At 35.0% G+C, this 19,230-nt stretch overlaps 1 protein-coding gene and 1 long non-coding RNA gene across 5 annotated transcripts in view; one reads left to right on the top strand and one right to left on the bottom strand.

The window, feature by feature from the left end:
- The window catches only part of Erbb4 (erb-b2 receptor tyrosine kinase 4), a 1,021,671-nt gene that overhangs the window by 253,846 nt on the left and 748,595 nt on the right, over window positions 1–19,230 (top strand). The gene's annotated exons all lie outside the window — the stretch shown is intronic.
- Window positions 15,442–19,230, bottom strand: part of LOC116088531 — a 71,253-nt gene continuing 67,464 nt past the window's right edge. Inside the window, exon 5 of the long non-coding RNA XR_004117915.1 lies at window positions 15,442–15,642. This is a non-coding gene — a long non-coding RNA (uncharacterized LOC116088531). The remainder of the gene's footprint in view (window positions 15,643–19,230) is intronic.

Raw genomic sequence — 19,230 nt, 5'->3', positions numbered from 1 at the left:
CAGTTTTCTCTGGCCTTTCTCAACAAAGTATATATGTGTGAGTGTTGGGTCTTGGATATTGGTGGAGGAGCTACCGGCTTTGCAAGTAGTAGATTTGAAAGTATGATTTATGAGGTGAAGATGTGTTAAGAGATTTCTTAAACCACTTACTATTTTCAAAATAAATATTAAAAGTAAATAATAAGTACTGACTATTATTTACAGTTATATATTATGAATGGGGTTTACTGATCATTAAAGAACTCTGTTTTCATTACTGCATTATGAAAATTTTCAGAAATGCATAAATGTTGTTAAAATTCTGTCCCTCATTTTGTTATTGATGCCTACATTCATCTTCCTCTGATTTTAGTGCATCCCATGATCTGACAAAATATGGAGAGACTTCATTTGTTTGCATTTGTTTTGTTTTGTTTGTTCATTAATTTTCTTTACAAAATTTCATCCAGAAGCATAGAGCTTGGCAAAGAGACAGTGGAAGGCACCAATGTGGCAGACACAAATCTATACTATTCCTGTGTAGAATTATGTCTTTACTTTTACTAAAAACTCGGGAAATGTGGTGCAGAGGATTGTACTGGTTGTTTTTCAACTAAGTCATTTCCAGGTGAACCTTACTGGAAGTAGGTGTTACTAACTAGCAATCTTAACTAGATAGGTTCATGGTTTTATTTACATCTAGTTTTTAAAAATTAATCATTTTATTTATTTACATCCCAAATGTTGCCCCCCTTCCTCATTCCCCCTCCCAGGGTTTTTTTTTTCAATCCATCTGCCCTCCTTTTTGCCTCTGAGAGGATGTTCCACTCTGGGACACCCCCTTTCCCGGGGCATCAAGTCTACTGAATTAAGCTCATCTTCTCCCAAGGCCAGACAAGGCAGTCCTCTGCTACATATGTACAGGGGGTGTCCAACCACTATGTTCTTTGGTTGGTGGTTCAGTCTCTGGGAACACCTAACAGTCCTGATTAGTTGACCCTGTTGGTCTTCTTATAGGGTTGCCATCCCCTTCAGCTCTTTCATCCTTCTATAAATTTTTCCATAGGGATCCCTGACCTCAGTCCAATGATACTTACATACAGGTCTTTGCTTTGTTTTCTTAAGATTATTATTTATTTATTTATTTATTTATTTATTTATTTATTTATTTATTTTGAGACAGGGTTTCTCTGTGTAGCCTTGGCTGTCCTGGAACTCACTCTGTAGATCAGGCTGACCTCGAACTCAGAACTCAGAAATCTACCTGCCTCTGCCTCCCAAGTGCTGGGATTAAAGGCGTGCACCACCACTACCTGGTTAAGATTATTATTTTTTTAATTAATCTTTTTTTTTACAGTCCAGTTGTTTTCTCCCCACCTGGTCTCCCCTCCAACAGTTCCTCATCCCATTCCTCCTCCCCCATCTCTAAGAGGATGTCCCCACAGCCCACCCTACCCAACCCTCACCAGGCCTCCCCACTCCCTGAGACCTCAAGTCTCGAGAGTTAGGTACATCTTCTCTCACTGAGGCCACACCACAACAAGGTATAAAATTGTTTATTGCAAAAACAGTATCAGTATTATTAAAATTAAATGTACAATTCTAATTCTACATTCTGGGGCTGGCCGTCGGGGTGGGCAAGACTGCCGATGCTGGCGCCTAGCTGGATTTAGCGTGGTTCATTTTCTAAAGCTACATGATACAATACCTTTTATGATTCATACAATAGAATCTTCAAATACTATTAATCATTGTAAATCCTCTAAATCTGTGTATATTTTTATTAAATCAGGAGAAATCTAGATGGAACTTGTGGAATAGAAAGAATATTTTCTCAAGGACAAATACTTGAATCAATGACAGAATGTGAACCATTTTTATTGACTGTCAATTACAGTTCCTTGATCAGTAGACCATGATTTCTTTACATGATTTCTAGATATTCATGCATTTAATGAGATTCTGTTTGCCAGGGGGGAACTTAATTTACTTCTCCTTAGATTACCACAGTAGACAATATTATACTTATTAGAAAGTGCAAAAAGTTTATTTGTTTGCTTAATTAAGAGAATTAAATTTTATGTTTGAAGCATGCCATCGCATTTAGAGTGGATGCCTAGCAATTCCTGATTGTGCAACATTGAGCAAGGTGACTAATCTTTCAGTCCTCAATACTTTGTTACTGAGATTTTACTGGATTTTATTTTTTAAAAACAAAGCTCCTTATCAGAGTTCTTTCTGAAGGTGGAAGACAAAATGTAATCCCTAATATCATAAAAGTGAATAGTAGTGGGGGGTGGGGCAACAGGGGTTTGTTCTTGTTTTTTTTTTTTTTTTTTTGGAGGGGAACTGGGAAAGGAGAAATCATATGACATGTAAATAAAAAATATCTAATAAAAAATAAAATAAAAGTGAATAGTATATAGTAGAATGGATTAGTGCTTATCTAGTCAAGCTAATATTTATTATTAAAGGTGGTTCGTTAGAATCATACCAGTTATTTTAAAAAACAAAAACAAAAGCACACAAAAAACCCCCACACAAATCAAACAAAAACTTGACCTGGATTAGAGAAGAACTGAACCATAATTTCTAGAAACTCTGATGTATTGTGAGGAAGACAGCCATTTATTTCCTACTTCAGTGAGAATCCATATCCTAAAGAAGATTATTTAGCAAAATATAACTTATTTGTTATTGGTTATTGTAACAAATATAATTCTCCCATTGTGGTCTTTCTGGAACCCACATTTTAGATGAAGTTTTTAGTTTTCTTTCACCTACTAATACCATTTGGCACAGACTTAACTATTCTACCACTTGTTCATTTTAGATTATGATCAGAGAGTTTAGTGTGAAAGTTTATTCTTTTCATCCAGTCGAGTTTTAGAAGAATGTCGATCTAACTTTGAGCCTCCATCTGATCCTCACTGAGACAGAGCATCATGGCAATAGCAACAGTCTTCTCAGTATTGAGTAGAGAAGAGGAAGCGGAGAACACAGTTGTTGATGCTCTCAGGTCCTGTGGGGGCTGAGGAGTATCAGCCTCATCACTAGAACAGACTCTGAAAGGAAGGCAAGAACTATATTTTTTTTCTATTTCCAAGACTCGGTTTCTGATCACTTTATTTTGCCTTACCTAACTCAACATGGTCCAACAAATGCTACTGACTGCCATTCTTTACATAATAGAATGAAGATAATGAGGCAGACAGTTAGGAAGGAGAGAGCACTTACTCAATTCAGGAAAATATGAAAATATGTAAATAAAAAGTATAATTTATTATAATTTTAAAATGGAAAGGTTAATTTATATTAGCTGAGTAATTTTATTCATTATTTTGTGATAATACTTTTGAAACCCAGTACATAAAAATAAATCAACTCATTTGTTAAAGAAATCATTTTATAATAAATAACATATGGCAACTTGCTTGAACATATCTGCAGATTTGAATTAATTAACATAGTCTTAAATATGTCTTGTATTGAGTGCTGATAGTCTAGTCTCTCACAATGTGAAGAAATTATTTTATTCATGTTTGCCCCAGGTTTCTCATTTCCACAACACAAATAATTGGCAATTTCAGCCAAGTGAGCCTTTTTGTAGTATAATATTATGGATGAAAAATGGGGTTGCATTCATTACAAATGAAAATTTACTAAACTAGTCACCTAATCAAGGAGCAACTTAGTCCTATTTGTTCAGGAGCTAGATCAGCTTTTATACATGTGCTCCACCTTCTGCACAGGTATATCTCAGTCTTCTGCATAGTTGGTCTCTTGGCCATTGTAGTGTTCTATACTTTCTTAATCATTGTAATTAGTGAAGTGAATATTTTCATGAACACACTGGGATATTAAACATAGAGAAGATTCCATTGATGGAAACTATCATTGTGAGTTGTAATGGATTCCACATCATTTTATGGCACAAAGAAATTGTATATGTGGATGTTTATGGATGCCACTGGGTGCATAAAATCAGAATAGGTTGCACCAATCAGCTTTACATGATCAAAAATAGAATGAATTACCTTTACTAGTCTGCCAGTTCATATCTCAGTGCCTAGTAAATATACTTTATCAGACAGCATCCCCATAACTAATAAAACATGATGAAATATTTATTATATTATCCACTTCTTAACAATATTTATACTGCTGGCTTGTTAAAGTTACAATTCCTGTGACATCAGACCTTTTGGAGTGTCACTTACCCCACTTTAACACATAAACATTTGAGTGTGAAATTTTCTCCGTATTTCAGAGACATGTTATTGCTTTATGAAAGCTATCCCCTTGGCAGCAAACTATCTTCTCTGTATGCTATGCTTTCAATCTACATAAACAAAGCTACGAATTCATTGGAAGCCCTGTTAAGAGCTCTTCTGAGACAACTCTGGTTTTCTAGATATTGCTACCCTGAGGGACTTTGTTTAAATGACTGTGGTCTCACATGCGGAGCAGACAAAACTGTCTAACCTGGCAAGAGAAAGTGGGAGTGAGAACTGTAGTGTAATGTAGGATTTTTCAAATGTTTACCCACAACCATAGAACTGTAATTTTAAACAATATTACTTTGTTGCTTTGTTTCTTTTGTGGTGTAATTAGTGTCAGCACCAACATATATATATATATGTTTTCAATTTAATTTGATTTCCATTTATTTCTGTTGTCATTTAAGTAGTAGATTTGTGTAGAATTGAGCTTTGTACTGCAAGTAATAATCTGGTAAATGAATAGCGAGTGATTTTGTATTGCTGAATTATTAGGGATTTTATATATTTGATTTAGTTAAGGCCAGCAACATATTTTATAGATGCTTTGTAATTGTGTATAGTACTTTCATAAACTCTTAAAGGGATATAAATCTCCAAAATATATTTTCTAATTTTACTTAACAATTTTTTTAAATTGTCCATCTTTTAAAAATAGACACAAAATTCTAATCTGTAATAATTAATTACATCAACTTCTGAGCCAATGGCAAGTGTTGAATGCTTGAGGGTTTTTGTTTGTTTATTTGTTTGTTTTGTTTTGTTTTGTACTCTGTATGACTATAATAGGCATCATGGTTCAGGCTAAGACCCCAACTGAAAATGAGAAATTACAGACCCCATATCAGAATCCGCATTTCACACGATCCCGTGGGATAACCATCTCCCCATAAAACACAGGGAGGACTAACTGGTTTACCAGAGAAGAGAAAAGAGTTGAACTATTCTGTTTTGTTTCACTAAGGCAAATAGAAGACTTGAATGTGCTAGAGTATATTCAGATACCAAAGCATTATTTCCTGAGCAGGACTAAGGGGGTCTTCTTTAATCTTTCATTTACCTGGGAACTATCAAATATTTAGTTCTTATTATATTTACCTTCAGCCCTCACTTTTAACATTTCAGTTGACCACACATAAATTTAGAAATCTAACAGAAATTTAGGTCAAGTTTCAATCTAGTATGGTAGCAAACGAGCACTAAAACTGTGACTGATTATTTTGTGTTTTATTGACACCACCTCCCCATGTTTATTCACAGTAAATACAACAAATCTGTAGATAGTTTGATTCTTAGAGAAATGAGGTAATGAAGCATGTAATATATAACTGAAGCCTTTCCCCAGTGTAAACACAGGCTGGAGATGTCAAACTGTCATGAGTATTCAGAAAAATGAAAGCCATGTTATGAAAATTGTCTCCCAGATGCTTCCTTGTATCAATGTAATTTTTTGATTACATGTCTAAATGTCTAGTGGCTATGGCTGAAATTCTAAAAAAAAATATGACACTCTTGAAATGTACAATTTCTACACTACAACACACACACAAACACACAAATATATATATAATGGAAGAATAGTTTCTACCATAACACCTGCACTGTTACTATTGTTTATTTCAAGATTTTCTATGTTCTCTCCAGTAATTCAGTATTTGACCATAGTTTTGACTGAGAAAAAAACATGCAACCTATGTCTCATGCCACATAAAGTCATATTCATACTGATATGAGTCTTGTAATTTTCTCCTTTATGACACATTATTGAACTAAAATTTCTGTGTATTGGACCATACCATTATAATTGGGCACCACTACGACTTTCTTTGTCAAGAAAACAAAACAAAAACAAAAACAAAAACTGATCCATGTGCCTAAATTTTGCTGTCTTCAGCTGTTCTCAATGATCATTTTCCTTTTGTTAAATCACTCATTCTGAAAGTTATCTTTAACTCACCTAAGGACTTATCTCCTGGGGAACAATGAGCTATCCATAGGACATGCTTATTCTTTAAGTTTCTGTCCTATGTTCTGGATTTGTTAGGAGCATTTTTCACCAAGGATACTTTTTCTTGCTGAATTCCTAATCTTCCTCTTATTGGTGCCAGGGAATCAGATCCAGGACATTTTATGTGTGGGGTAAGTCCTCTGACATGGATTTGTGTCCTTTTCCAAACTCCCACACTAACTACTGCCTTTCTGCTCCTTGATGTCTTCTTCCCTGTCTTTTAATTTGTCTTTTCTCTGTTAACTTCTAACTGTTGCCAGGCACCATGGGTCTCAGTTTTACAGAGGTGTCCCCACTATGTTAAATCACACACATCTTCACAATCTTTAACCACATATGTATAGATAGACCAGTGAGTCTCAGATTACTTGTATTTTACAAGTTGTGTACATAGCAACTAGGTTCTCCCATTTGTTCAAGTTAAACATCTCAGGCAATCTACTGTCCTGTATCACAATAGTCATATACAGATATTTGCTCTGCAGAATTTTACTTAGAGTGTCTTGCTTACATTTAGCCTCACCAACAGATCCAATGCCATTACTAGTGTAAGCCATCTTTCCCTTGGCATTAGTCCATCACAGTAATGTCTTGTCTTCATCTGCTTGACTTTAAACCTCCATTCTTCTGTTCATTTAAAATACTAAACCACTGACTTGAAGAGTAACGTTGTGCCACTAACTCAAATGTGAACTGTGATTGCAACTCATAGAAAACATTTGATAAACTCCATTCACAATTTTGATGCATCTTCAAAACAATATTGCGTATCAGAATTTCTCAGTCAGTATATGAAAATCATTCATCTTTTTACTGGCCAGAATCTTTTGTAAAATAATTTTATTTTAATGCTGTTATAGGGAAGAAGTAAATGCATACATTTTCTTGAAAATTATTTAAATAATATTAGTTCAAATACTATCATCTTATATATGTTTTGACAGCTTGTTTTAATTCTCAGCTTGACATAACCTCACACCATCTTGGAAGGTCTCAATTTGGTATTATCCAAATATATTGTCATGTGAGCATAGCTGTAGGCAAATTTAAAACTAAGGTATTTAATGAATTCCTTGAGATTAATAAATTTTAGGTGCCTCATAAATGCATGTTGATAATATTCCACTTTTGCTCTCCTCCAAGCTCCTCTAAAATCAACTCCCACTTCCTATCCTGCATTTGTTATTGCTCCCACTATTTTTTAATAATCCATTATTCAAATTTGTGCTATCATATATTAGAATATGATCAACCTGCTAGGAGACACTATTTTAAAAAATACAAACAAACTGTTTTTTCCTCTCCCGTGAGACTTTATGTGTCAATAGTTTCTCAGTTATGAGTGCAGGCTCATATATCCCTTCCTCATCCAGGCTAGAATGGTAACTGGTTTAATCCTCGCACAACAGTAAGCCAGTGTGGCCCCTCTGTTGACCAGTATTGTAGTTTACAGGATTCAGTTGGGAAACAATGTTGGTGAATTTCCCCCCAGCAATTATATAATATTATGAAATCCAGCTAGCAGGGAGAAATATCTCTGGTCAGTACCAAAATGATTTTTCCATGTCCTGAGAACAATCTCTGCAGTGTCTTCAGCATTCAGATCTGATCATAAAATTCTATTGGACATGCACAAACAGTGGCAATAGCCTATGCTGTTTTAGGGAACTTAAAAACACCTCTAACCACATACAAAACACTTGGTACTGGCTTTTATGTTTAGTTACCCATGACTTACTATGAGTGGAGCATAATGCCCTAAGTATCTCTGTGTGTGTATATATGTGTATGTATGTGTATGTGTGTATATATATGTGTGTATTTGTGTGTGTAGTGTGTTATGTGTGTGTGTATAAGATAGATAGATAGATAGATAGATAGATAGATAGATAGATAGATAGATAGATAGATAGATAGATAGACAGAGACAGAGACAGAGAGTCAGAGACATATTGTGTGATTGTGGTTAAAATGTCATGATCTCCTTTTGTTTTTTGACTCTTATTTTTTATTAGATATTTTCTTTATTTACATTTCAAATTTTATCCCCTTTCCTCATTACCCCTTGAAAAAAACCCTATCCCATCCTGCTCCCCCTGCTCACTAACCCATTTCCTTATCCTGGCATTCCCCTATACTGGAGCATCAAGGCTTCATAAGACCTAGTGTCTCTCCTCTCATTGATGTCCCACAAGGCCATCCTCAGCTACACATGCAGCTGGAGTCATGGGTCCTTCCGAGTATACTCTGTGGTTGGTGGTTTACTCCCAGGAAACGCTGGGGTTTGTGGTTGGTTCATATTTTTGTTCCTTCTATTGGGGCTGCAAACCCCTTCAGCTCCTTGGGTCCTTTCTCTAGCTCCTATATTGGGGACCCTGTACTCAGTCCAATGGATGGCTGTGAGCATCCACTTCTGTATTTATCATGCACTGGCAGAGCCACTCAGGAGACAGCTATATCAGGCTCCTGTCAGCAAGCACTTACTGGCATCCACAATAATGTCTGTGTTTTGGTAACTGTATAGGAGATGTATCCCCAGGTGGGACAGTTACCGGATGGCCTTTCCTTCAGTCTCTGCTCCACACTTTGTCTCTGTATTTCCTCCCATGGGTATTTTGATCCCCCTTCTAAGAAGGACTGAAGTATCCACACTGTGGTCTTCCTTCTTCTTGAGCTTCATGTGGTCTGTGGATTGTATCTTGGGTATTCCGAACTTCTGGTCTAATATCCCTTATCAGTGAGTGCATACCATGTATGTTCTTTGTTATTGTATTACCTCACTCAGGATGATAACTCAATCACAAAAAAATACATATTTTAAAATTTTAAATATATTTTACTTATGGTTGTTTTCTTTCATTAATTTACTTTTAGAAACATAATCTCACTGAATAATAAAATACTAATTTTGAAAATACAGGTAGCAAAATGACAGGGCTTCAAGAAGGGATTCCAAATGTTATGCTAGAGCAAAAGGAGGTCAGACACTAATGTTTAGGGTTGCCAAATATCAAAGAGAATCTACACATCTCTTCTGATATTATGTATCTTCAGAACTGAAACAAATAATGAGGAGACAATTGTCTCTTTATTTGCTATTTTTGAAAACTTCTGAAATATTTAATTACCAAGAATTTATTGACAGAGTATTACATAAACATTTGCAAAGCAATATTATGTGAGTTACACTTTCAGAGTTCTAACCTGAATAAATTTGTAAGTCGTCTGATCCTACTATTTTGTTTCTAAAGAAAAATAATCTAAATTATTTTCTAAAATTTCTTTGTGCATTTTGGGATCTGCCGTTGCTTAGTCTATTTCCCTGACTAAAAATCTATAGAAATCTAATAAGAGAGAAATTATATTTGTAGTGTCTATTTTTTTTTCCTTAAGTATTTCCTTTGCTGACACTGTCCCCTGTGAGTTTTGTTCTCTGAAGTTTCAACACTTTTTACTTTTTTTCCTTGGCTTTCTGAGAAGCCTCTTTCTTGATAACGGCCCTTCTGATCCCACAGCTGTCGACTTTTTCTCCTTCTCTGTACATCAGAGATGTTTTAGGGATGTCTGTTATGGCATCTCTTTCTATCTTGCGTCTCACTGATGTTCTTGAACAAGCTTATAAGTGTCCTGAGTGAGGCGGGTAAGGGTCTTTTAACTCACCTATTTTCTAAGCTCCTACAAATTTAGCTACATCTTTCCACTTACACATGTTAAGTATGCATTTATTGGATAAAAATTATGGTCCAGTGTGGGTTCTTGTTACTAAAATACTGATAACATCTTTAACTTTGTGCACATTTGCTAGTACCTAGTTACATCTAGTCTGTTGAAAATGAAACATTAATCCAATTAATATGACCTTTTAAAATAAAGCAATTTTGTATTTTTCCTTTTTGCTAAAATAGTATGTGTTTAGTATGAATTGGCCTCTTAAGTATAAACTTTTGCAGTATGCATTGCAGATACATGTGACAGACATTTCTGTATTCATAGCTTTCTACTCAGTTAAGGACCCATAGAGGTCAGTTAATAGATCTTTATGGAGCTGTGAGAGACAGGACATATCTACACCAGCTCTGATAGGAGGTTATCTACCTGCTTTTGGAAGCTCCCCTGAGGTTTTCAGAAGAATCACAGCAGATTCTGAGATGGCTTACTTAGAAAACTTAAAACTGTCACACCTCCAATAGTTATGTCTAAGTGTTGTAGTTAGACAACAATTAGCTCCACCATGGAAAGAATTTATGTCCACTCTAGTTGTGACTAGTATCATTTTGTTAATAAAATAAGAGAGAGAATATAATCTCATAAAAATTAATCCAGTGCATCAGAAAACACGAAAGATGGAAATATGTGTGGCTTCCTTCTGCTTTTCTGAACAGACAGGAGTGAGGGTCAGCAGGAACTAGGGAGAAGCAGGGTTGGGCCTCTGGACTGCAGAAGAACTTATCAACTTAACTCTTGCAAACAGCACTTAGGTCTTCTGACAATTCTCAGGATCTCCTTGGTTTTCTATGAAATGATTTTATATTGTATTTCTGAGAAAAACTTTGTAAGATTTCAATGATTCTTTTACTTCAATAACTATAAAATACATACCTGGTATCTTTTTTTTCCTACAGAAAGTGTCTCTCTGATTCAGGTTAGAGTACAAGGGATTCTTGAGTGTTCATCCACTAGTATAAAACAATAACTTTTCTTCCAGAATTAAAATATTTTCAAAACTATTCAACAATGAGAGAAATATTCCCGATTCAGAATTAAGTGTAATTGGTGAATGTCTTTTTTTATTATGTTTTTCTTTTTTTTTTTCTTTGTTTTTATTAGACATTTTCTTTATTTACATTTCAAATGATATCTCCTCTCCGGGTTTCCCTTACAACAACAACAACAAAAAAAAAAAAAAGAAAAGAAAAAAAAGAAAAAGAAAAAAACCCTGTTCCCTCTCCTCTCCAACCCTCTCCCACATTCTAGCCCTGGCTAGCCCTACACTGGGGCATAGAACCTTCCCAGGAACAAGGGCTTCTCCTCCCATTGATGACCAACTAGACCATCCTCTGCTATACATGTGCTGCTGGAGCCTTGAGCCCCACCATGTGTACTCCTTGGTTGGTGGTTGAGTCCCTGGGAGCTCTGAGGATGCTAGTTAGTTCATATTGTTGTTTGTCCTAAAGGGCTGTAAACTCTTCAGCTCCTTGGGTCCTTTCTCTAGCTCCTTCAGCTCCTTGGGTCCTTTCTCTAGCTCCTTCCTTGGGGACCCTGTGCTCAGTCTAATGGATGGGTGTGAGCCTCTATTTCTGTATTAGTTGGGCAGGCACTGTCAGAGCCTTTCAGGAGACAACTATGTCAGGCTCCTGTCAACCAGCACTTGCTGTCCTCCACAATAGTGTCTGAGTTTGATGATCGAATATGGGAAAGAGTCCCAAGTGGAGCAGTCTCTGGATTGTCCTTCCTTCAGTCTCTGCTCCACACTTTGTCTCTGCTACTCCTTTCATGGGTATTTTGTTCCCCCTTCTAAGAAGGAATGACATATCCATACTTTGATCTTCCTTCTTGAGTTTCTGTGGTGTGTGGATTGTATTTTGGGTATTCTAGGCTTCTGGGCTAATATCCACTTATCAGAAAGTGCATACCATATGTGTTCTCTTGTGACTGGGTTACCTCACTCAGGATGATATTCTCCAGATCCATCCATTTGCCTAAGAATTTTATAAATTCATTGTTTTTAATAGCTGAGTAGTACTCCATTGTGTAGATGTACCAAATTGTCTGTATCCATTCCTCTGTTGAGGGACCTTTGAGTTGTTTCCAGGTTCTGGCTATCATAAATAAGGCTGCTATGAACATGGTGGAGCATGTGTCCTTATTACATGTTGCAGTATCTTTTGGGTATATGCCCAGGAGTGGTATAGCTGGGTCCTCTGGTAGTACTATGTCCAATTTCCGGATGAACCACCAAACTGATTTCCAGAGTGGTTGTATCAGTTTGCAATCCCACCAGCAATGAAGTAATGTTCCTCTTTCTCCACAACCTTGCCAGCATCTGCTGTCACCTGAGTGTTTTATCCTAGCCAGTCTGACTGGTGTGAGGTGGAATCTCAGGGTTGTTTTGATTTGCATTTCCCTGATGACTAAAGATGTTGAATATTTCTTTAGGTGCTTCTCAGCCATTTGCTATTCCTCAGTTAAGAATTGTTTGTTTAGCTCTGTATCCCATTTTTTAATAGGGTTATTTTTTTCTCTGGAGTCTAACATCTTGAGTTCTTTGTATATATTGGATATTAACCAGACCTTAGATATAGTATTGGTAAAGATCTTTCCCCAATCTGTTGGTTGCCATTTTGTCCTATTGATAGTGTTCTGAGCCTTACAGAAGCTTTGTAATTTTGTGAGGTCCCATTTGTCAATTCTTGACTTAAAGCATAAGCTATTGATGTTCTGTTCAGGAAATTTTCCCCTGTGCCCATGACTAGAGGTTCTTCCCCACTTTATTTTCTATTAGTTTCAATGTATCTGGTTTTATGTGGAGGTCCTTGATCCACTTGGACTTGAGCTTTGTATAAGGAGATAGGAATGGATTGATTTGCATTCTTCTACATGCTAAGCACCAGTTAAGCCAGGATCATTTGTTGAAAATGCTGTCTTTTTTCCACTGGATGGTTTTAGCTCCTTTGTCAAAGATCAAGTGACCATAGGTATGTGGGTTCATTTCTGGGTCTTCAATTCTATTCCATTGATCTACCTGCCTGTCACTGTACCAATACCATGCATTTTTTTTTTTTTTATCACAATTGCTCTGTAGTAGAGCTTAAGGTCAGGGATGGTGATTCCACTCAAGGTTCTTTTATTGTTGAGAATAGTTTTCTCTATCCTAGGTTTTTTGTTATTCCAGATGAATTTCCAAGTCTGTGAAGAATTATGCTGGAATTTTGATAGAGATTGCATTGAATATGCAGATTGCTTTCAGCAAGATGTCCATTTTTAATATATTAATCCTGCCCACCCATGAACATGGGAGATCTTTCCATCTTTTGAGATCTTTTTCAATTTCCTTCTTCAGAGACTTGAAGTTCTTGTCATAGAGATCTTTTACTTGCTTAATTAGTGTGACATCAAGGTATTTTATATTATTTGTAACTATTGTGAAGGGTGTTGTTTCCCCAATTTCTTTTTCAGTCTGTTTATCCTTTATGTAGAGGAAGCCCACTGATTTGCTTCAGTTCATTTTATATCCAACTAATTTGCTAATGTTGTTTATCAGGTTTAGGAGCTCTCTGGTGGAATTTTGGGGGTCACTTAAGTATACTATCATATTATCAGCAAATAGTGATAATTTGACTTTTTCCTTTCCAATTTGTACCCCTTTGATCTCCTTTTGTTGTCTAATTGCTCTGCCTAGGACCTCAAGTATAATATTGAATAGGTAGGGAGAGAGTGGGCAGCCTTATCTAGTCCCTGATTTTAGTGGGATTGCTTCAAGTTTCTCTCCATTTAGTTTGATGTTGGATACTGGTTTTCTGTATATTGTTTTACTACATGTAGGTATGGGCCTTGAATTCCTGATCTTTCCAAGACTTTTATCATGAAGGGATGTTGGATTTTGATAAATGTTAACTTGTATATTTAACATGATATACATCACATTGTTTTGGCATATGTTAATTGACATCAAATCTACAACAAAGGGAGTATACCACCACTGTATGATTAGAAGTTCTATAAATGGCTTTTATTATTTAAACATTTCATATATTTTCCAATATATAATGGGCTATTTTATAGTAAAGATAATGTTATTTTAAAAGGGAAGTAGTATGGCTATGGTTGTAGAGCATATTTTTATTTAAATTTGTATTTATTTAAATAATTTTTATGGCTGTTCTGGGGTCAAGTGACATGAGTTCAAATTATGACTACAGGAGGATGTGGTAGCTCATACTTAATGCCAGCACACAGGGTGATAGGCAAGAAGATAAGTACATATTGAGTACTAAGCTTTCCAGGAACATCTAGCTAGACATATATATGATGTATATATGTATATAGGACATAGAGAGAGAGAGAGAGAGAGAGAGAGAGAGAGAGAGAGAGAGAGAGAGAGAGAGAGAGAGAGAGAGAGAGAGAGAGAGAGAGAGAGAAAGAGAGGAAGAGAGAGAGAGAGAAAGTAAATGCTCATACTCTTGGACAGACATCTATTGATATATATGGATTGGAAATAGTGCCTGAACTTCATACAGATGAGGATTAAATAAGGACATAGGCACAAGAATGAGAGCTTGTCTTATAGTAATGCTTAGTCAATATTATCAAGACCATATTAATTTTATCATGGGAAGGAGGCATAGCCCATTTTACAATAATTGAGCCACTAATATAACAACACAAGCTTACAAATGATTAACAGTTTTATTATAAATGTAGGCAGTCAAGTGGAGTGAGGTCAGTAGGAAATGAATGAGGAGGCTAAAGTTTGAACCAGGCTATAAAGGTGAGGGAATTGAAAAGGTGCCTCCTTTCACTTTACCATGAGGTGACTAAAAGAAGATAATTTAAAAAAAAATGGAAATGGCCAAGATTCAATGACAGCCTAAAATCCAGTATTGCTAGAGAGATATTTTCTGTTTAGGATCCAATGTTGAAAACACGTTAGGTTAGGCATATTTGTTATAATGTTTACCCGGGTCTCTCTTCTCTATTTTCTATCTTTTTTAAAAAATTAAATAATGATCTCAGATTTGTCTTGTGGGATTTTGATATTGAGAACATTTTTTTGGTCAGATTCTGCAGATGAACCCTCTGGATTTTAGTCAGTAGTAGATACTGCAGTGAAACCCCCAGTATTTTTATTAAGACTCTATAACTTCTTTATAAACTTGCAAAACCTGAATGGATGTGCCATATAACAATAGGATGTACACTAAGATAAAACATGGTCTATAATGCTGTTACATTCTTTGTACTCATTAATTATTCATGAAACACATTGAGCTCTACTTTCACCATCATTACTATGTATTTAAGCCATAGTACTGTTCCATTACTAATATCTTTCTTAAAAGATGGTCCAAAATGTCAGCTTTCCTAGCAGAAAATATTGATTGTAAACTTCACATGCAAAATTTATATGAATGCTACAGTCTATCCTATAGTTTTCAAAGGCACCTTTTCTTATACTTGAAAAGTTTTTATTGTAGTGATGTCAAAAGAGAAATTAACTGAATGGATTAGGATTTTGGTCATGTGTATAACTGGGTCAAAAATATCACCTATGAGCTTCTTTTTCCTTCTTTCTTCATCCTCCATTTCCTCTTCTTCCTCTTTGTTCTTTTCCTTTCGATATCTCCTCATCCTTCTGCATTGTAATATGTGAATATTCTAGTTGAATAGAGATTTCATTCTATTCATTATTATTATTATTATTATTATTATTATTATTATTATTATTATTATTATGTATTTTCTTTACTTACATTTCAAATGTTATCACCTTTCCTGGTTTTCCCTCCAAAACCTCCTCTCTCCTCTCCACTGTCCCCTCTCCCCTTTCTCCCTTTCCCCCTGTTCATCAACCCACCCACTCCTGCTTCCTGGTCCCGGCATTCCCTTAACTGAGGCATCGACCCTTCACAGGACCAAGGGCCTCTCCTCCCATTGATGACCAACAAGGCTATCCTCTGCTATGATGTCTACTATTTTTGTCTCAAATTGCCTAAGAATTTTGATATAGTATAATGAAAATATATTCATCTTCGAACCACACTCATCTTCACTAGGTCTGAAAAAAATCTAGTTACTATATTTCATCCTATATATTGCTTCTCTAAGATGCAGTTTAATATAGTTTCATATTTTTTCATTAATTAATTTATTTATTCACTTTACACCATGATCATAGTACCCCTTCCTCTTCTCTTCCCAGTCCCACACTACAAACCCCTTATCCATCACATCCTCCCCTTCTCTGAAGGTGTGCCACCCCCGTGACATCCAGGTGTGCCATCCTGCCCTGTGACACCCAGGTGTGCCATCCTACCCTGTGACACCCAGCTGCAGCAGGAGTAAGCACACCCTCTCCCATTGAGGCTAGGCTAGGCATTCCAGCTACAGGAAGAGGATCCAATGGCAGGCAACAGAGTCAGAGACAACCCCACTCCGATTGTTAGGGACCCACATGGAGACCAAGCTGCACATCTGGTATACATACGTAGAGGGGCTAGGGATCAGCCTCTGCATGCTCTTTGGTTGATGGTTCAGTCAAACATGAACCCACATTACCCAGGCCACATGATTCTGTAGGTCTTCTTGTGGTGTCCTTAACCCGTCTAGTTCACTTTTTACTTGTGTTTTAATCATTATTTCATTTTGTTTTTTTAAGTCAAATTTTGAAACATTTATATTGATTTGCGGTTTATATCAATACAGTAAAAGGGAACTTATTGTGTTACCATGAAAATCCTATACTATAGTATAGTCACTTTTAATATCTTTCAGTCACCAGGTATATCTGTGGTAGGCCTGATACTTTTAACATGTGTTTTATTCATGAACGGTGAAGTAATAGGACTCAAAGAGATTTTAAAATATGCAAAAATGAAATAGAGTTAGTTTTTTATTTTGTTTAAGAAAATATAACCTCCAAATATGGTTGTTAACATATTTTGGTGTAAATACTTCTACATTAACATCATTTGAACGCTTCCTAAATGGCCACAGGCTGCCAAATGCATGGCTTGCCAGTCTGGTCAATGCTCTTTAATTTTCTTTTTTAATACTAAAAAAAGAAATTATATTAGCCACAAAGGAAGAACTCGTTCTGTCCCATTGACTAATTGGCATTGATAAATCAGATGCATTCATATTACAAGAAAACAGCAGAACAGATTGATGCTGATCTGCTCTCTCTAGGAATAAAGCTGAAGAGAACTCAGCACACCATCTGGCAGAGACAATGAGAGGCAGGAAATTTCATGCAACAGAGAGAAGGGAGGGCACTTTTCAGATGCCACATATCTGAGCTGACACTTTGATGTGTTCAACTGTAATCTATCCTGTCAAAATATTTTTTTTCTTTACCCATACTTGGTCTAATGCAATCAGACCACAATGTGGAAGACTGCCATGTTCTCTTAGGTGAGATATTTCTTGGAGTAAGTAACGAAGTCAAATAGTGTCCAGATTATAATGCCACAATTTAAATGATGAGAAAAAAAAAGGAAAAAAGAAGGAAAGAAAGAGAAAAAGAAAGAAAGAAGGAAGGAAGGAAAGAGAGAGAGAGAAAGAAAGAAAGAAAGAAAGAAAGAAAGAAAGAAAGAAAGAAAGAAAGAAAGAAAGGAAATGAGCAACACAGGCCTGTGTAAATATTTACAATTTGCTATATCTTTTTCAATAAGAATTTGAAAATCATGTGTAATAACTTTTTTTTAACTTTTATTAATCTCAGTAACACTTTATAGCTGAAAAAGAATTAATTTGTTTTAAATTCTAAGTTGACAAAATTAATGAATACCACTTCCATTTATGTTTTTCTTACTTAATTTTTATCTCTTGGTAATATGTTTTCTAACATTTCTAGAAATCTCCACAAATTAAAACAACTTTATGGGAAAATGACCTTGAGTGAGATAAAGGATGATAATTTTTTAGGTGGAAGTTCATGTTTATGAGTATAATTAACACCTAGTATTAATATTAATTATATACATATTTTTATTAGGAAATTTTAATTAAAACTTACAGAATTATTCTAAATTAAAATTAAAACTTGTAAATACATATTCAAGTCAAAATGGCATTCATTTTGCTTACTAAAGGTTTCAATCTTGACAAAGGTAATTTTTATTTGAGACAAGGACTCACTGTGTATGTGTCCTTGCTTTGCCTAGAAAACTCTTTTTAGACCATGCTGGTCTTCATTTCAAAAAGCTCTGCCTACATAATATAGCTGGATATATTTTTCAATTTTTACTTTACTTCTAATAAAAAATGAGAAAAGTTAATGTTTGGGCTAAACATTTCTTTGAGTGATTTTAGAAATTATTTTATTAAAAACCAGACTAATAAGGTGACTATGATTTATAATGTAATTCATAAACAAATATTATTTGCTAGTAAATACTTAAAAATTGATGATCCCAACATTCACATAATTATGGTTTTATTCCAAAAAGACTCATAGTATTAATAAATTTGTATCATTTATTGATAATAAAGTTATATAATAATTTTTAAAATATTCAATCTGATCATATGAAATGCAAACAAATACAAATTTATGATAGATGGAAACTAGTTCAATCAAATGGATTTCCTCTGACCCATATAAACTTACTCTCTGTGAAGATTTAAAAATAAAATAGATATAATAGTTGGATTCAATCATAAATATACCTATTTAATAATTTATATTAGACAATTGATAAGATAACAAAGGATCTGGTGATAGAGACTAATGGGACTCTATGTTAACTAGCTGGCTTGGAGCTAATGGTTATAGGCTCACACCACTACACTTGACTTAATTAATTTTAGAGGGATGATAAAGTTCTTAAATTTTTATGACCACACAAATCTCGCTGCTAAAATGTGTAAGACAATGTATTGTGCATTATGTCAACAAAGTTCTCATTTTTCTAAAATTTCAAGGCTTTTACAAGCCTTAAAATACTATAGTATCTATAATGAATTGAAAAGTTATTTGAAAAATCAAAGAAGTAACAATTATGGAAACTGCATAGGAAAAGGAAATACTAGTGGACTGATAATAATTGACAAGTAATAATTACAGGTTTCTCAATTAAAAGGATCTTTTTGAGAAATATTGAATTCGTTAAAGGTTACCTCATGATTGGAGAAATGCTATTTTGCAATGTAATCTCCCTTGCAATATATAGAATTTCTTTCTAAAAATATTTTAACTTAATTTTTATTAGATATTTTCTTTATTTACATGGATTATGATATCTC

This window comes from Mastomys coucha, unplaced genomic scaffold (assembly GCF_008632895.1).
Source record: "Mastomys coucha isolate ucsf_1 unplaced genomic scaffold, UCSF_Mcou_1 pScaffold14, whole genome shotgun sequence".
In the NCBI taxonomy this organism is placed as follows: Eukaryota; Metazoa; Chordata; class Mammalia; order Rodentia; family Muridae; genus Mastomys; species Mastomys coucha.
The sequence above is the reverse complement of the archived record's forward strand: the minus strand, read 5'-3'. Positions and strand labels throughout refer to the sequence as shown.